The sequence below is a fragment of the Sturnus vulgaris genome, chromosome 6 (genome assembly GCF_052056855.1).
Source record: "Sturnus vulgaris isolate bStuVul1 chromosome 6, bStuVul1.hap1, whole genome shotgun sequence".
Classification (NCBI taxonomy): Eukaryota; Metazoa; Chordata; class Aves; order Passeriformes; family Sturnidae; genus Sturnus; species Sturnus vulgaris.
The window spans coordinates 34903813-34924147 of NC_142248.1; the positions used below are offsets into that span (position 1 = coordinate 34903813).

General features: G+C 39.3%; 1 long non-coding RNA gene across 1 annotated transcript in view; it reads left to right on the top strand.

The window, feature by feature from the left end:
• LOC148223416 (uncharacterized) overlaps window positions 1-20335 on the top strand; it is a 155394-nt gene that overhangs the window by 18513 nt on the left and 116546 nt on the right. The window contains exons 2-3 of the long non-coding RNA XR_015804228.1: window positions 5000-5109; window positions 12663-12802. This is a non-coding gene — a long non-coding RNA (uncharacterized LOC148223416). The remainder of the gene's footprint in view (window positions 1-4999; window positions 5110-12662; window positions 12803-20335) is intronic.

The window sequence follows — 20335 nt, forward strand, 5'->3', positions numbered from 1 at the left end:
GGTCAGTCAACCTGCTTTTGACGGTGGGGAGACCATAAGTACTACACACTTCTTGTTTTCTGACTTAATTTTTTTTCCCCTGCACAAAAAACTGTCCTACATCTTGCCTTGAATCCTGGGTCAAACAGATCTATAGTGTGAGGATTGCAATAAACCCCATAACAACATTTTCTCATCTTCCTTCTCTGGTGGTGAGAGACATTGACCAAGCTGAATATATGACTTCCTATGTCCTTTTAACCACAGGCCTGACCTTCTTCATAAAAGTTTCTATGTTATGATAGTCTTGTCAGGATTTACTGGTTGTGCTTATTATTAATTAAGAGGTACTAAGTTTAAAAAGTCATTAGAAATCAAATCACAAAGGATAAGTTAAAAACCTTTCAGTGAACTTTGACATGCCCCTGTATTACATCTAAACCCACACCAACAAAAAGAGACATTAATAAAATCATTATATATTTGAAGAGCAGCACCTAGCCCATGTAAAGTTTATGGCTACAAATGAATACATGTCAGGGAGCACCATCAAGTCCATTAGGCCAAAGATTTCACTGTTGCTATTAATGTAGAGGGGATGGAACATGTATGTTGTCATGATGGACAGTAACATAAAAAACTTAAAAGAGGGGTAAAAAACCCTCTCTCCTTTTTCAACTCAGCCTTATAAACCATATACACTTCTAGGGAAGTATGAGTAAAAATAAAACTTGCTGCTATAATTTACTCATTCATAAATATATTTTTTTTTCTTTTAATCACCGGAAATCTATTCCAGTGCATGTAAAGTCTTAATGAGACCTAGCAACATGATGAGTGCTGGGAGCAATCGCCCTTCAGCCTCATGCCTGCAAACGCTCTCAAGGCATGCATATATCTCATTATGGCCGAACGCCCTGTCATGTGTTATTCCTTACTTAGTGACAATTTGTCATTGTCACCCTTGACATGTCACTCTGCTGCAGAAGGATTTGACTTCAGCGTAAAATGTGACAATCAGATGAGAGGATTTTGTAATCTAAACTGAAATATGGGGCTGAGAGAGACTAATTTTATTCAAAAACAATCCTAATAAAACATAAATGAGAAGAAATGTTTGCATTTAAGGATTTTTGTTAAGATTTCCTTCCTTTGCCTTTTCCCAGCCCCTGCTCCCCCACTTCAATTATTCCTTAGAATAATGCTTTTATTTTTGAAGGATGGAGCCTTATGTTTTAATACCATGCATTTTCAATTAAGTGCACTAAGATCTGTGGATATAACTATTACTTAAACTATAAGTAATGGTTACATGTAAAAATTAGGGAAACATATTGTGCTTTAGATAAATTACATTCAGATTACTTCTTATTATAAATGGGGTAGAAAATGGATTTTTAGCTCTGGCTGGCCAAAGAGCCAGCATTTGTATCTACTTCATTTGTTTAAATATATTTCAAGCCAGATTGAAATCCATATTGCCTGACATTAATTGAGTACTGAAGCATCAGTGTACTCAAGTTTCATAAACCACTGATGAGTGAGTTTCTACAGACTTGATTTAAAAATATACTGTCCCTTTTATATGAAAATTATATTCCGTTTATAGTGTAATTCTTAAAGCCCAACATTAAATGGTATAAATCTTAATAAGATGAATGTAAATATGACATTTGTGCTGTTGAGTTGACATCTTGTTTGCTAAGAAAATTATATTCTGTACTCGCTATATTTATTAACATCTTCTGCATGATATTGTAGGCAAAATTGTTCTCTTTTGAAAAGCAGAACGGAGATAAGAGTGGGCTGGGCTGTGAGATGGACTGTTCCTGAAGGTCACTTACAGGGTTTTGCTTAAGCACCTCATCCTGGACAGGATATTCCATTCCTGGGCATCTTTTGACAATCAATCCTATCAGGTTGCCCAGTAATTTATTGGCTTTGTGGCACTGACAAATAGTCAATCATTCCAATGGTATCCTATAGGAAGCAAGGTTTGAGCTCATGTTTCCAGAGGTGAAAGTCTAGGGCAATTTAACCCATTTTTCACACTTGTAATTTTCAGAGAAGCAGACATTATTTGAACAAGGTGCAAGGCTATGATTTTTTCTTCAAGTTTCATCAAATTTTTCTGCATAAGATGAATGAATGAATAAGTTACTAACTAACTAACTAAAGACACCCTCATCAAGCAGCTTTTAGTGGCTGAACCAAGTGTCCTATGGCCTTCATCAAGCTGCGCTCTCTCTGAGGTAGGCAATGACTGCTTTTAAGTGAGCACATTATGAAGTGCCATCTGCAATGTGCCGTCCTCCTGGATATTTTTATCAGGACTAACATAGCTGTCAGGATGTCATGGAATGAATGTCGGATAATTTGTACACTTGATTTTTTGTTTTTTTTTTTATAAAGCTCTTCCATACTATTATTATAATGATAAAGGCAGATGTCTGCTTGAAGTGCATTTGCTGCTTTCTCAATGCTCTTAACTGAAGTTTTTTCTTTAAAATCTTTAACATTACAAATTTTATTTAATAATACAAACATTGTGAGGGAACACAGTATGTATTGAATTATCAAGGCTTCTGTGAGGAGAGTGGTGAGTGTGGATTTTTGATGTAAGTTCTATAATTTATCTCCTTCATTTATTGCCTTCAGAACCAGGAGCAACTTGTCCTTATTTGTTAAAACCAGAGAACATGGTAGATCTTTATCTCACATTCCAGGAAGATCTGTATTTTTAATTTGAGTACTCTTTGTTTTGATTCATCATCTGCAAGACATGAGAAATCTTAGCTAACTCAGAGAGAAGTTAATGGAAATGCACTGAGGTAGCTGCAGCCATTCAGATAAGAGGTGGGTGAGCATGAGAGCACCAGGTGAATCTCTAAACCATGACCAGCAACTTTTGCTTTTTTTGTCACCTCTTTTTTTCATGCTGAGCTGTGTACTCCAGTCCTCTCCCATGGAGTAGCTTGACAATTTTTCCTTATTTTGTTGTGCTAAGTCATCTCTTTATGCTAGATAAAACTATTTTCCTTCTCATAGTTTGCCCCCTGATGATTCATCAATTTAGTTGGCTTAGTGGGTCCTCCTCCTTTCCATAATGGCGAGGTATAACTTCACCAAAATTTTCACTGGAATTATCTTGGAGTCATTTCAGTTTTCTGTGTCACAAGGCGAATTTCCACTACAATCTGAGCCAATGTATTGGATCATCATGGTCAAGGAGTAGAGCTTAACTCTCCTGTACCCTAACTCCTAGTCCAGCTCAGAACTGTACATATGTTGCTTAATTTGGGATGGGTTTGGCTCAGGTGTTTGGGTGTTTGAGTAAGTTAATGTAGCTCAAATACAGAAACTAGGCTAGAAATGAAAACAACAACCACAAAGTTGGTATTTCTCTGCTGACTTGGTGCTCCTCTGGACTCATTCCAACAGGTCCACCTCCTTCTTTTATTGGGGCTCCAAAGATGAACACAGTACTGCAGATGGGGCCTCAAAAGAGTAGAGGGAGAGAATCACCTGCCTTGACCTGCTGATCATGCTTATGTTACTTCAGCCCAGGATACAATTGGCTTTCTGGGCTCCAAACACACAGTGCTGGGTCATGTCCAGCCTCTATCCACCAGCACCCCCAAATCTTTCTCCTCAGGGCTGCTCTCAATTCACTGCAGACCAGCCTGTATTTGTGTTTGGAACTGCCCTGACCCAGGCTCAAGGCCTTGCACTCAGCCTTGTTGAACCATGAGGTTTGCACAGGCCCAGCTCTCAAGCCTGTCCAGGTCCCTCTGGATAGAATCTCTTCTCTCCATTGTATCAATGGCAGCACACAGCTTGGTGTCATTGGTAAACTTGCTAAAGGTGCATTTGATCCCACTGCCCACGTCACCAACAAAGATGTTAAGCAGCATTTCTCCTTGTGGATTGATGAATTAAATGAGCCAGCTGCAAACATATAGAAAAATGTTAGGCAACTTGTAGTAGAAGGAGCAGCAAAAGAGAAAAAGGGCAGTGTTTGTGTTTTGGGCTGTTGTTTGATTTGGCTTATTTTGAGCAGTGCTCAAACAACAGTTTAGGAGCCAGAAGAAAAGTGTTAAGAACCAGAGCAATGTATTCTTAAGATCTTGGAGATGTTGTTAACCTTTACCTGGACACCCCTTATCATTAGGAGGCACTTTCTAGACCTCAGGGATGAGTAACATTCCATTCTGCATGGTCAGCCTAGGTCTTTCCTTTTCTACAACTAATTGTACCTCTCTGTGCTCAGCTGGACCTTATTTATGGTGAAGGACCTCAAATTAGCCTCATGATTTGTTATAGCTTTGGGATGATGAATCAGAACCTGAAAGCTATTGGCTAGAGGGAATTATTTAGTGGAATAAATTTCAGAGTTAATCTATTCATAGAAATGTACCAAATCACAGCCTGGAACTAATGTAATTTCTGCTCCCTCTCACCCCCTTCCAATATCTTCTTCCCTTAGCATACTCCTTTAAACTTATAGTTTAGTTACAAGAACTAAATGTAGTTATTTAAGGAAATCAAAGTCTTTGATTCTCATGATCTTCTAGTAGTTGGTGTTTTTGACATTGAGCTCACACAAAAAACCTCTTGCTCTGAACTGGTATCGCCAGACACTTAATACAGTGCTGGGGCCACTATGCCTGTCTCTCCCTCGGCAGAGTACTTGGTAATTGTTTTCCTTTTGCTAAAAGCTTTCTCTGTGGAAACAAATTGCATTCTCACAGAATAATTTTCACAGATTTTTTTGTTTTGTTTTGTTTGTTTGGTTTGGTTTTTATTTAAACTTTCAGTTTTTAAAATTTTACTTCAATTTTTTTAAAGCTCGAGAGAAGTCTTTCAGCAGAGGATAGAGAGAAATCTCAGGTGCTGCTGAATGATGGGGTTGTGGATGAAGAATGGATACACTGTTTGCTTTCATGATTTTGTTTCTTTCTTTGCGGTTTTTTTCTTCTCCCATAACTTTACAAACATTGCTCTGTTCTGCTTTTTGCAGGAAACCAGACTTTTCTTCCCATTGATATGCTTTTCCAATTGAAATAGAGAATCAGTCAGCAAGGATGGCATCCTAGAACCATGCTAGGAGCCTAAATCTCAGAAATTCAGGTAAGCAACAAGGGAAAGCTTTTAATTTCCTGTACTAGACATGTGCAAATATATATCTGTTGCTGAGCCATTTACTTTGAGCCTGTGCAGACTTTATGTATTTTATCTCTACTTGCTCCAGTAAGTTCATAGGATTAGCAGCTAAATACACTTCTTTGTGGCTATGCCATCAGACCTTTTTGAAACTGAAGTTGGAGCAAGTGTGCTAGAAAGCTCAGAAAATATATATTTTGAGCATGTAAAATAATAACAGCTTGCATCGTTTTCGTTACTTAAAACTTACTTTTATCTTGGGAAGCTAACTTTTTAACATAGTTGTCTGTGTATTTTTGTGATTAAATAATTGTTCTTTTGTAAGATTTGGCCTGTCACAGGTGTTTCAGAATTCATTTTCCTGTGAAAGGAATCATTTCAGCTCTTTCTTTTTACACTGCTGCTGAAATTAATGAATTTATCATCTTTTTAAAATCCATCCTCCCAATCTCTCAGAAAGAGCTATTACACAATTCCTGCAGTGGCTTAAACTTCATAGGAACTTGTGGTTACTCTTTAAACCTGCAGCTACTTTCAACTCTGAGATACAATCAAGGTTAATTTCAGTGTCCCAATGCCTTGAAACTGATACCCATGGATACAGAAATCAGTTCTTCTGGTCACAACAGAGCACAAAGTCAACTATTAGTGTCACATGCAAGCTGGTCTTTACATATGGACAGAATTGCATTAGGGGAAAATTAAATGCTATCAGTTTAGACCAGGGGCTTTGCAAAGCAGATAGCCTTTAGAGCTATTGTGGTTTTTAAACGTCAGGTTAATTGAGAACTGCTGTATATTTAATAGGGAGGCCTTTGGGATATGACTACAAGGACTCTTTGTTGTTCAGCAGTACATTAGGCAGAAACTGCACTTCTGAAATGGTCATAAAAATCCCAGGAGGCAAAACCATTAATGGGACACTAAGCTCCAATTAAGGGCATGGCCCAAAAGACCAAGGTGAAAAACACTGTCCTTAGCATCTGTCCCAGAGGATCTCTGATCCAGCTGCTTGATTTCAGCTGCAGAAACATAATTGCACATAACAAAATATTTACTCTGAAAAAACCAGCCATACTTCTTGTTGTCTGGAATATAAATAGAAAAAAAAAGAGAAAAACCAAAGGGTCTCTCAAATTAAATTCTCCAAGTTCTCTAACACAAAACTAGAGCTGCATATCACAGCTAACAGTTCTGATCCCTTGTATCTTCATAGGATCTCATAACAGTTGCAGTCCAGCCCTCTAAACTTCATCTTACACATTTTTAATATAAAATTGAACACCTCTGCAAGTTTATGTTCAGAAACTGCAAACGACTTCTTTCCTCTGTGGCCTTGTTGAAGTTTTGTTTCTGGCTTTTTTGTTGTTGTTGTTGTTGGTTTGTTGTGTTTTGTTTTTTCTTTTTTTTTTTAAATTCTCTGAGTTCCATGAGACACAGCTACCCAGTTTAGTCAGTGTGCTGATAATTTTATAAATGAATTACTGGGTCTTATGGCCTTCTTCTGGCCAAAGACTGTGATTCTGCCTCAGATAGACATGGATTTTCTAGAATGTCATAAATATACATTTTCAGAAAACACTGAGTCCTTAGAGTCCAGCTGAAAATGACTAGCATCTTCTGGAAATTCCAACCTTGATTACTTCAATTACCTTGGCAATTACATTATTAAGTAAATAATTTGTGTCTCCGTGTGAATATTTTCCACTGTTTTATTCTGCTTATAATACAAACTTTTCACTGAAATTGCCCAGAGATAACCTAGTCATTTTCTATCTAGACAGACCATCTGAGTGGGATGTTAATTAATATGACACTATGGAATTCAGTTTAGTGAAGTACCACAAAAAAGGAAATTAATTTCAATCATTGACAAACTTGTCAATTTAGTTGTATTGATTTTTTGATACCTCTACAGCACATGGCAAAGTTCATACATTGTAAAATACATCATTATTATTGGCTCACTCTGCTGGATGTAAGTGGGCTGTTATTTCTTTTTTTTTCAAGAAATTGACATTCTTTAAGTGTATAAAAATGCAAAATTATGTAAGGGGCTTTTATTACTATTTTTAATATAACATCAATTTGCTATCTTTAATGGTGAACTCTCAGTTAGAGAGTTATTTCCCAGAGCCCAAAAGATATTTGGTCTCAAAGCAACCTGAAAACAACGGTTTCCTGGGTTGGCATAGTTTAGCAGAAAAAAAAGCTGATGAATCTGGCCATCAGCAGCTGTTGGCCATGAGCTTCCTGGTGGGAGCTGGCATTCTTCAGAGGCTCTGGGTCCTCCTGAGGCTGGAGTGACTGGGAGCCCCTGGGATGAAAAATGCTACTAAAGTAGAGAGTGTGGATCCCTCTCCAGTTGTCTCTCCCAGGGCTGTGAGGTCAAAGCGCTCTCTAAAAAGCAAAGATCAATTGCAGAATGCTCAGCCTCTACAGTGTTTTAGGAGTCAGTGTCAACACTGTATTTTGCTTTTGTCGCACTTCTGGATTGGAAAATCAAAAAGCAATTGTTGCTCTGCTGACTCCAGCTCTAGCAAAAATAAGTTGAAGGTGTTCTGATTAAGTTTCTGATTTTGGTCTATCTCTTCAGAGCATATCGAACTGCAGAAAACCTATATTTGGCTTGTGCCTGTAAGTTTCCTGGTTTTTAAATGCAATACTCTCATATTCCCACCTGAGGTCATTAGCCACAAGGTAGGTTAAAAAAAAGTTTGAAGGATGGATGTAGCTGCATACAAACCCAGGCAAACTGCACTCATATTTATGCTGATGCTTCTGAAATTCATCGTGTTACTCTGTTAAAACTCAGGTCTACAGAATGTAGTGCTTGTCTAAATTTTCAAATAGAATTTTTATACTGAGGAGTGCCTGTAATAGAGGAGGGAAAGCATGTATTTCGGATGGAATGCAATTGCTTTGCATTTCAGCCTATGAGACAGATAGTAATATCTGAGGCTTGATTTTGTTTAGTTGTGTGATTTTTTTTAATTCCTTAGTGTCCCTAAACATAGTTTCAAAGTCAGTAAGAGACACATGAACTTTTGAGACAGCAATAAGATGTGGGGGGGAAGGGAAAATAATTAAAAAAGCTAAATCCTAAACACTTGGGGTTGAAAAGATTTTTTCCAGCATTAAGTGTAAAGTAATGGAACCAATCTTCTCTATAGAAGAATGCATTTAGTTATTGTCAAGGACTATTTTGTGAATTTTAGTCCTTCAGGCAATTGCAATCTTTCTCCACACAACACAGCGATTCAAAAAAATCAAAATACACATTTCTGTGGACTTCAATTTCAGAACCTTCTTATTTGGTCAAAATTTAAATTTGTCAACATATACTAGAGATTTTTAGCTAAAAATATCAGCAAAGAAATAAATTCTGACAGAATCCCTAAATTAAAATCTGCTTATCTGAGCTGAAATTATTTAGACCAGTTTTCACAGTAGTATATCTGAAGCATGATAGTGGAGTTTCCTTTTCCACTCAAACATTTATTGACTTCAAGGCTAGAATTTCCAAACTGCTCTGTGTGACCAGCCAATATTCAGTCCACCAACTCAGGATGGGGTTGAACATTCAGTTGCTCATTTAATTTCTGTTTTAATAATACCTACAATAAAGAGAGAAACTGAGGCAGAAATGGGCAGTGATTTGTTCCATCTTCTTGCACATAATGAAAGTTACATATTACCAATTTTCAGTCGTGGGCTTAACGGTGTTTTTCCAAGATAATGTGCAATGCTGTATTTTGTCCTTAATAAGGGAGAATATTTGCTGTCTCATTCCTTCGTGGGGTGCTCAGGCTCAGCGGTGACAGGAGTAGCAGCCGTTTCTTTAGTTGGCACAGTTACATTTGACAGGGATCATGAATCAGAGCCCTGGGGTGACGTAATTTTCCAAGAGGGAAGGACTGCTGGGTGAAAACTTCTTTGCCACTGTGTGAATCACTGCTTTTGTGTTAATACAATTAGGTGCCTACAATTAGTCAGTCTAAGGACATATCTCTCTATTGACCCACAACGCAGATTGGGCTGCAGGTCGTCAGATGTTACTTCATTACAAGGCTCTAATTACCTCCCTTAGTTTTCCCTTCAGGACAATACTGGTAGGGATACCTGTCAGGAATGTTGTGAGGAGTTTGCAAGGAGCCTTGAAGACAAAATGCAGTGTGAGTGCATGGGCCTGGACTGCTGCTGCTGGTGTCTTTGTGTGCCTGACTCCTGCTGAAACGGGGTCTGAGCACATGCATATCTCTGGGGCTCTCAGCATTAGTCACCAGCTAAGGATGGAAAAAGAGAATTGGTTCAGCCTGATCCCATAGGTCTCTTATATCAGACCTCCAGGTATGATGCAGCTGTCTGGAGAGGCTAGAAGACTAAGGCTTTGTTCCTTTTCCTCATGAACAGCAGAGAGAGGAGAGGAGAGGAGAGGAGAGGAGAGGAGAGGAGAGGAGAGGAGAGGAGAGGAGAGGAGAGGAGAGGAGAGGAGAGGAGAGGAGAGGAGAGGAGAGGAGAGGAGAGGAGAGGAGAGGAGAGGAGAGGAGAGGAGAGGAGAGGAGAGGAGAGGAGAGGAGAGGAGAGGAGAGGAGAGGAGAGGAGAGGAGAGGAGAGGAGAGGAGAGGAGAGGAGAGGAGAGGAGAGGAGAGGAGAGGAGAGGAGAGGAGAGGAGAGGAGAGGAGAGGAGAACCAGTTGAGTTCTCTTCTATGGTTGCTGAGGTGAGACCAGGGCAGAGTTTGGCCTGGAAGATTTAGACACTACTTTTAAAATCTGCCCAGTAATTTCATTAGCTAGCTCTGAGGCCATTTTGCTGCAGTGGAATCAAGCCTGAGAAGGCACCCTGGCAAGCTTTCCAGCTAAGTCCTCACTACTGCATTAGGGACTCGTGCAGAGCCAGGGTGAAGGTTGTTGTCAGGATCAGGGTCAAGACGTTATTAAAAAACACAGGAAAAAAGAGTGTGTGTGTGTGTGTGTGTGTAAGGGTACAATCAGCTGTGCATGACTGAGATGTGTTTCATGATGTGAAGCTGTACTCAGTACTAAGGCATATTTAAAGTGAACACCAGGTACTGCATTTGGCCTTCCAGCTATTAAACATCACCACAAAACAGTCAGCAGAGCAATGTCATCTAGATCACTTTGACACAATTGCAATCCACAATTAACAGGCAATGAAGGACTTCCTAAAAGCACATGTTTGACACCCTGCTTTGTCATGGGTTTTTGTACTGTTGCAGGGATTAAAAAAAATTAAATTAACTTTGTGCCAGTGCATATCATATTTGGACAAGGGACTAGATGAAATGATTAGAATAATAGCCTTAGAAAAGATCACATTTCCCTACTGTGCCAGTGTATTTGACTGCATACGGCAACCCTTTTAGGCCACTGTTCACAGTGAATTGTAACAACTTCCTGCAAAGATCTAAGTTCTGCATCTTTTGAATGGCAAATTATTAGAACTAGGTCAGGTCTAAGAAGAAATAACCATCTTTATTAACCAGAAATAACCAGCTTTATTAATATGAACTTCATTTTCAGGGTTGTTCGCATGAATAAAGCTCTGCTAATAAAAAAAATACAAAATCACCTGATTTTAATTACCATCCCTCAACAAAAAAGGGATGCATCCTATATCATTGCTAAACACTACAGATAAACTGTCACCTGGCTTAAGGAAATCTCTGGGGTATTCTCTGTGAGGTTCATCATTAGTTCTCTACTTTTAAATTAACTGAGCAGTGGAAAGTAGAAAATCTTGAACAAAAGAATGTTTACCAGTATTTGCATATCAATTCTCATAAAAAAGTATTTTGGAGAGTAAGAACTGTCTTTATGAGATTCAAAAAACTGAAGCAGTCAGTAGTATACAAAATGTATAACTACATTTGCTAGCAAACATCTTTCTTGTTTAAAGTATACCTGTATCTCTCCAATGTTTTTTGTAATCTTAATAGTAATACTTGCTGTATTTCGGGTCAGAGCTGTTTCATAGGGCAGGAGCTCTATGTAACGTTCACATCAGACCATGGAGGCCTATGGTCATCTCGTCCTTATTCCCTTTATTACCCCCTTTGCCCCAGAAAATCTTTTATCTTCCTTTTGAGCTCCCTGTAGGTGCATGTCTTTGTTGAGGACTTCATCTCATTTTACTTCTGCTGTACAATGTCTCGAGTGCCTTGATTTGTAAAAACAGAATTATTTTTTCAAAAGACAATGAGAAAAATTATAAATTCATAGTTTTGTAGGATTAGACTTCCTTTAGATTTCTTTGAACATTTAGCCCCTATAAGAACTAAATTCAGATCATTGGTATGTTCTCTCTTGAACTCAGATGTCTGACTCCTAGTTAGAACAATATTTTCTGCAACTACTGCTCGCTGTTAATTACCTATGGTGGTGCATTAGAAGCTCACAGCAGCTTCCCTTAGAAATTTAAGATAACACACAGGGTACACACAAGGGCTGCTTTGGGAAGGCAGTATCATGTTATATTCTAAGACTGATCAAGCTAACCACTTCTGTTAAGGCTGCCCATTTCTCCAAGCTGTATGTTCAGAGCATTTCATCAAAGCATCTGTATAGATAATCTTGGGGATATTTTCCAACCTTAATGATTCTATGATTTTTTCAAAAATAAATCAATTTGTACTAAATATCAACTGAAACCAGCAGAATGGTTAGAAAATACTGTTAGATTTGTATAGGATTGCCAGCCGAGGAGAATTTTGAGATTGTACTTGGGTCCAGTAAATGCACACACACTCACAGGCACACACAAAACAAAAAAGATTTTTGTTTCAAAATAATCTTCATTACATGAAGATTATCATAATTGTCATTTCAATTGACTGATTTTAGTCTTTAAAAGAGGGTATAATAGCATTCACTGTCTGAGACTGAATTACTGTCATTATGTTAAAGGTGCACTTTATCACTTAGCTTTTCTCCATTATAAATGCTCACAGACACACTCCACTTTCTGCTGCTACAAAATCTTCAAAACACAATATGACAAAGTTTTGTATCCAGACACTTTGTTACTAAAACTTCAGAACAAAGGGTTACCAAAGGCAATCTGCCATTGTTAATACAACCACGGTACTGAAAGATAGAGAGGATAATTTAGCAATAGCAAGTTTCTGAATTCCTGCAGAAGAATGCAAACTGCTCATCGAGATAAAAAGGCATTTTGTGTATCTTTTGCCAGGAGGGAAGATGCAGAGTTGCTCTTCTGCTCAGAGCAAACTTATTAAGGTAAAAGCAGATCAAGCAAATATCAGCCCAAATGAGAGAAATAGCCATGCCATGCTATCCCAGACTTGTCAAACTTTTCTCGGTGATGTTTAGATGAAAATCCAGACATTGCCATGATATTAACCTGCCAGTGTATGAATGACATTTATCATTTCTGCAATCTCTTTTGATCTGATATCTTAAGATTCTTCATATGTAGAAGTTTTCAACACATTGCCCTGTCATCTTAATACATATGGGACATCTTTTACTTCTGCAGGCACAGAAGAACCAAGTCTGGATATGTCACTACAACGCAACACTTGGGCAGAGCTCTGTTGAAGTAAATGTCACTATGCCTGGAGTAAGAGGCTATAGAGAGGCATGAAGATATTAACATCAGATCTAGAGAGATCAAGGGTAAGAATTTGCCTGAGGAGCAAAGCTTTTTCTTTAGGGGAAGAAGGTAGCCTCAATTCTGAGCTGCTCAAAAAGGGATAGTTTAAAGAATCCGATTTTCAGAGGCTATGGTCAGCATAAGATGGGCTAATTATACAGTGCTACTTGAACAATTAAGTTCCCAGAAATGTTTTTAAAAGCTTGGGCTAAGTGCTAGAGCACTAAAGAATCTTGCAAATTTTCTTTAAGTGGCAGCACTTCTACAGTTCCTCTGACCTGCCCTGGACTATACAACTCGGTGCTCTGTTTGCTTTCTTCAGGCACCCGAGTTTGGGAACTACATGCCTTTCTCTTGAAAATCAGAATATTGGGGGAGGTTTGAATCTTGTCACCCTAATCACTTCTGAACATTTCAGCCTACATTCTCCCACCCCTTTATGGGATTTTTTCCTGTTGTAATGTTTTCTTCCTCCTTCGAAGCGATTATTAACAGATTTTTCTAAAATGCCCAGAGCAGCATACTTAGGTCAGAAAACAGAAGCTAGCATGTTTTTGTCTGCCAGCTTCCTCCCTTACTTATCTCATAACATTTCCCTTATGTATCCCCGGGTCATGCACAGGTCTGGTTCCAACATTGCTTTGTGAGGCAATGAGTAGGTTCTTGCCCAGAAACAGATTTACAGTACAAAGGTTTAAGAGATAGATATTCCCTTATTTAATTTTTTTTTTTAATCAAAAGACCTTATATAGAAAAAAATAATGGACATTTATAAACATTTATGTCAAAAGAAGAGTTTGTGGCATTATATGGAATGTGTATCTAGTGATTTTTTAAAATATTCAATAATGGGACTACAAAATATGAACAAAAAAAAAAGAATACCCTAGTTGTATTTAAGACATTTAGAGAAATAATACTGGAGTGGACTGAGGTGTTTTGTGCATAAGAAGTTATTTTTCTTTAAATTATATGAATCAAATGAACAAAACAAAAAAGGCTACCCTTACTTTACCATTTAGCTCAGCTAACCTGATGGCTAAGTGAGCATTGCATGGTTAGGGACTTGAAAGCAGTCAGAGAACTGTCCAGGCACACTGAACCACACTGTCTGAACCAGAAAATTTGGGCTGGAAACCTTGCAAGAGGCTTTTCCCAGTGAGAGATGCTGCTTATAGACTTTTTTTCACAACATTTTCAGGTTGTGTGGGCTTTTTATTAATTTTTTATTAATTTTTTTTTTTAAATTGAGAGTAGTGAGGGGATGCATTCCAGGAAATCAGTTATAGGACAGGCAGGTATGGGGAAAACTCAGCTTAGATAAGACTTGTGAGACTTCAGAAAGATACTAGAATCAAATGTAGTAGCAGGATTTCCAGAGGGAATTTTCTTTTTATCTAAATCACCTACCAAACTACCAATTTTCTGACAACAAATGAAGCTTTCTTTCTAGAGAAGCAGCCAGAAATTCTTGCTTCTGTTTTTTAGAAGTTACTTATTTCTATAATACTGGAACTGACCCTCAAATTTTCTGTAGTTAGGCAGGGAAAAATCACTGAATCTTCAATGACTAATGAGCTGGGACTTTTACTCTAAATGTAGATCTCAGTCTAGTAGGAAAAGTAAGGGAATGCAAAAGCACATCTGGTAATTGGAAAGATGAAAAAAGTAATAATAAAGTGCTCATTTTGAGGCAACAATGATGAAGATAAGGGATGATAGCCAAGCAGGCCATATGCACTTGGCTAACAGAATTAATCATGGACTATGCAATGCAAAGCAAGAAAGACAAGTACAATAAAACACTTAAATACAAGAATGGATTTTAATTTTAGGAGAAGTATGAAACAATATGATAATAGTGGTAGCCAAGTTAGTCCTGTGATTGTACAATCCAAACAGAACACAAATTAAAGCTATAAATAATATTTAATCTGCTATACCAATATATGTTAAAAAGTAATAATGACAAAAAATGATTAGAATTAATCAAATGAGGAGTTCTGTTTCTAGTATATTCAGAAGGGCTAAGGCAATTCTAAAATTGTCAGATATGAAGGCATGTTTGGAAATGAAAAAGGAATATTACAAGTTTCCAACACAGTTTAGCAAAGGCAATATCTGAAAATGCAAGCTAGTGCTTAGATTTCTATTAGTAAGGGGAGACATATTATTAGAGCCTTGTGATTAGCAGTGTAAAATTCTCATAAAGCAATTTTGTAAATATCCCATCTTGAAGCCATTTTGCAGCATCATCTGCCACTAAGCCTCCAGCTACGGCACCTAAGGGATCATGTTTTCTGTCGCTTGCTGTTACATTTTTCTGTTACATTTCTATATACTTGTATTTCAAATTGTCCAAACAGTTTGTGTATTACAAGACCTCACCCAAGTACAGGCACTGTAGGTTTAGGAATTTTAGGGGACAGTTCAAGGCTTTCAGCTGGGCCAGAAAGGGCTGTAATGAGACGTGGCTGAGCACCCTCTCCTCCCATTGCATCACACTATCCTTTGGCCTTTACTGAGAAAAAACAATAGTCTTACTGATTCTAATAAAGAGTACAACAAAATAACCAGCACTCTCTGTTGGTAACACTACAATAAGAGACTGCTGAATGGTTTTCTGAATTGCATGGCAAGATTTCTTACATCTTTAATATAAGCTGCAAAAAATCCCCTTATGGTCACAAATTAGTGATTATTAATTTGAACAAAATTAGGTATGATTATGGCTGTGCTCTAAGCAGTCAGATGAGCTTAAAAAGGAGAATGAGTACCTGAATGTAGGAACAAAGAATAGAATAGGGTGGAATCATTTAGATCAGACCCTTCACCAGCTCCATTTCCCTTCTCTGGATATGCTCCAGCACCCAGATTTCTTTCTTGTCCTATCCTGAGGGGACCAGAACTGAGCACAGGATTCGAGGTGTGGCCTGACCAGTGCCAAGTACAGAGGTATAATCACTGCCCTGGTCCTGCTGGCCACACTACTGCTATGCCATTGGCCTTCTTGGCCACATGGGCACTGCTGGCTCACGTTCAGCTGGTACTGACAAGCACTCCCAGGCCCTTTTCCATAAGGGATCTCTCCAGCCACTCTGGCCCCAGCCTGTAGAGCTGTAAGGGTTTGCTGTTGACCCACGGGCAGGATGTAGTCCTTGGCCTTATTGAACCTCACACCACTGGCTTTGGTCCATGGATCCAGCCTGTCCAGATCCCTCTGCAGAGCCTTCCCACCCTCCAGAAGATGTTCTTCTGAACAACATTCCAGCTCAGTTTTGTGTCAGATGCAAACTGATAGAGGGTGCTCTCAATCTCCTTGTCCAGATCATCAGTAAAGATATTAAGCAGGACTGAGCCCTTGGGAATACCAGTGGTGACCAGGCACCAGGTGTATGTAGCACCAATCATCACTACTCTCTGTGCCTGGTGACCCAGTCAGTATTTTACCTAGCAAACACTATGCCATCCAAGCCATGAGCAGCAGGTTTCTCCAGGAAAATGGTGTGGGAAAGGGTGTCAAGGACTTTACTAAATTTGAGGAAGAAAACATGCACAGATTTTCTCTCATCCACTAAGCAGGTCGCCCTGTCATAGAAGGGCATCAAGAAGGACCTGTTTTTCCTAAACCCATACTGGGTGGGCCTGATCTTCTGGTTGTCCTGTATATCTTGTGTGATGGCACCAAAGATGATCTACTCCTGGCACCAAAGTCAGATTGATAGGCCTGTAGTTCCCTAGATCCTCCTTCTGGCCTTTGTGTCATCACATTTGCCAATTTCCAGTCACCTCGTACCTCCCCAGTTGACCAGGACTGCTGGTAAATGATGGAAAGTGGCTCAGCAAGCACTTCCACCAGCTCTGGCAGTAACCTTGGGCAGATCTCCTCTGGCCCCATGGACTTGTGTGTGTCTAAGTGGTGTAGCAAGTCACTGACCATCTTTCCTTGAGTTTAGGTGCTTCATTCTGCTCCCCATCCCTGTCTTCTAGCTCAGGGAGCTTGGGACCCTTGTAACTGGTCTTACTTTTAAAGACCAAGGCAAAGAATTCATTAAGTACCTGAGCCTTTCCCTCATCTTCACATTTCCCCCCACATCCAGTAAAGGCTAGTGATTCTTCTTACCCCTCCTTTTGTTGCAGAGGTATTTATAGAAACGTTTTAAATTGTCTTTTATGGCAGTAGCCAGACTAAGATCTAGCTGGGCTTTAGTTCTAATTTTCACTCTGCATAATTTCACAATATCCCCGTAGTCCTCCTCAATGGCCTGCCCCTTCTAAAGGACATAAACTCTCCTGTTTTTCCTGAGCTCCAGCTGTATCTCTCTGTTCATTCAGGCTGGTTTTCTTCCCTGCTAGCTGGTCTTTTGAGGACGACCGGGTCCTGCGCCTTCAGCATTTCCTCCTTGAAGAATGAAGAGCCTTCCTAGATCCTTTGCCCTTCAGGACTGACTCCTAAGGGACTCCCTCAACCAGCCTCCTAAACAGATCAAAGTCTCCCCTCTGGAAGTCCAAGGTAGTCCAGAGTAGTTCTGCTGACCCCCTTCCTTTCTTCTCCAAGAATGAAAAACTCTTATAATTTTGTGATCGTTATGTGCTTCAACCACCACATCACCCACCAGCCTTTCTCTGTTCACAATCCACTGGTCCAGCCAGGAGCCTTCCCTAGCTGGCAAAGAAAACACAAGAAGCCTGCAACTTGAGAGTAATTAATGATTTGAATAAAAATAATAGCAAAAAAAGAAATAACTGCAAATGATGAAAGGTGAGGTTGACAGTCAAGTTACATCAATGACAGGCTAACACTATTTCAGATGTAAATAAAAGGATGGAACACAAATTCTTCTAGAAATATTGTTTCTGTCTCTACAAACAAAATAATTCTTTACTAAATACAATGGTGGAATTTGACAATACAAAATGTATTTCTTGGGGCTTTTTATTTGTTTCCAGTGTTTCGTCTAATCATGCTGTGCATGTATTTCCCTAAGACCTAAAATTTTTAACAGTGTAAGTTTTGCAAACATGAAGGTCCATGATAAACACTAGTTTGCTTCTTCTAACCTAAACAATCATGATCTGAATTTTGTATATGATGGTAACACCTTTTTTAAGATGAGGTTTATTTTAGAGGTATGTACGTTCATATTTATGCAGATTTGTGCTTATTCAACTGGTCAAATCGCTTTTTACATCCCTGACTATTTCCTTTGCTTGCTGTGGGCTCTATGGATTATGGTGAGGGCAAAGATGATCAGCTGGAGACAGCTCATAGTTGAACTTGGGCAGGAAGCCAACCATGTTGTCAGCAGATGTTTTGCTGTATGTGGGTCACTAGAAATAATCTAAGTATATTTTCCCCCCTTTTCATCACTGTAAAGACCCTCAAGCTGACAACTAGAAGCACAGCTCTTCTACCCTAAAATATTTGTTATTTAAATACAGTAAATTGTTAGTCTCCTTTGGGATTTGTGTAGCAAGCTGAACAACTGTTGTGTCAGAAAGGTGCACATGGTGTGTGTGCAGCTCTGCCATGGTAGCACACTGACCTGGATTGAAAACATTTACATTTTGTTAAGAGACTTGGAGTTGTATAAGCCTGAGTGGACCTGGAATCTTTGCTTGTCACAATGTCATCTCTTCTACTGGAAAGAAATTTCTCAGATTTCTTTTTTTTTTTTTTAGCCATGTCCTGTTGCAATAGCTTGCTAAAAGCATTTTGAGAAGCCCTCTTCTATCTGGCATGCCCACTCTTCTTTATGCACCCCTATCTATCAGGAACATACGTACATTCATATATGTTTACATAAATACATACACACACACATATATATGTAGCTATTTTTCTGGTGTGCTGCCTAGATGTGGTAATTATGGAAAAGAGAATGGGAGTTCTCTATAACTGCTGCCCCAACCTCTGCAGAGGATATTTCATAGCCCTTTCCAGTTCACTCTGAGTAAAGAATCTAAACTGTGCAGTTTTTGGACATTGATAATAATAAAAATTTCTATCTTATACACTTAGATCTTTTCTCCATGCATATGCATGAAGGAGGTGGAGGAAAGATTCTGGTTTGTACTGAAGTGTTCTGGTAAAACAAGCAACCAGTCTTGAAGGAAATTTTATTTCTTGAAGGTTTCTTCAAAAGCTGATACCATATGGGATTATTACTCCAGTGGTTTCATCGCCATGAAATGCTGAGACTTACACTATGGCCATTAGCTGAGAAGCAGGTTTTAGTGTCAACAAGTGCATTATCCTGCTTATCCTGTGATCTGAAATCGATGACAGCTACCTTCATAGCCCCACATCATCAGATGGTGGGATCTAGGGCACTGTCCCAGGGGACACACGACTCAGGGTGTTAGCAGCCATCATGAGGGCTGTGACACCACTACACTCAGTTACACTGAGGAATGCTTTGTAGGAATTTGCCTGGGCACTAGCAGGACTGGAACATTAAACTCTCCCATCCCTAGGAGGAAAAGGAAAGTTTTTATTGGTAAGAACTTCAGCAGCTGTCCTGCTTGCTGAACAGCATGGAGGTAGGCAACCATGTCAGACACAATTACTGCTCCTTTTGTAATAACCCCTTTTTGCAGACAACCAGTGAAGTGAATTATCAGCCTGCTAAGCCAGATGTAACTTACTCAGACCTAGGTAACACTTTGCTTTCTGGGTTCTCTCTAGCTCTGTTGCACCAGGGAGAAGCTGCTGGAAAAGTTAGCGTTCCATGCTGATGTGCCAGTCACGCCTCTGTAGAGAGAGGCTGAGGAAGGGGACAGAAGGAATATGTGGGGAAAATTCACTTCTCTTGGCCATGGTAATGTGAAGGGTGAGAGGATGGCAGAAGATGTTAGAAGAACCTTTTTGTACTCTCTGCTCATGCTCCTCTTCTCACTCTGAAGTTCCACTCCTTCCCAGACAAGCTGCTCTTCCAGCTGATAAAAAAAATATAGCCTAGCAGTCAGGAGGGTGTCCTTTTCGTCAGTTGTAAGGCAGTTGTCACCCCATCCTTTCCCATTCTGAGTGTAATGCAGGCTGTGAGAATGAAATTTCAAACATTACAGTGCTGTAGCCGCTCTGTACATGTAGAGAAATTGGAAGATTAAGCACAAGAATGACTGAGTGGAAGACCCTTGTATAAAAATGACAGATACCCTGGTTTAAAAGGTGACAATTTGCCTATGCAGTGAAATGGTTCTGTCAAGGCATGAGGAAATCTGGGGACTTGAGTGTAGAGAAGGAAGCATTTGAAAATGCAGTCTGCCTTGAGCTTCTGAAGTAGTCTCGGAGCTCCAGAACTGATGTTTTGTAATTTTGCCTTATCATCTGCTTGGGTTTATCATGGTGGTAATAGGGATAATGACAGAGAGTCAGTCATTTCCACTTAGATGCCAGTTTTTAAGTAATAATAAGCTCACAGCGGGTTCGATTTGGTCTGTGCTGAGAGTACCTGGGGTTATTTTCCCTTTGCTTTCTCATGCTAAATTATCTCAGCCCACCAGGGCCAAGCTGATTTTCTTGCTGTAAAAACAGAGAAGACGAACATGCAGCA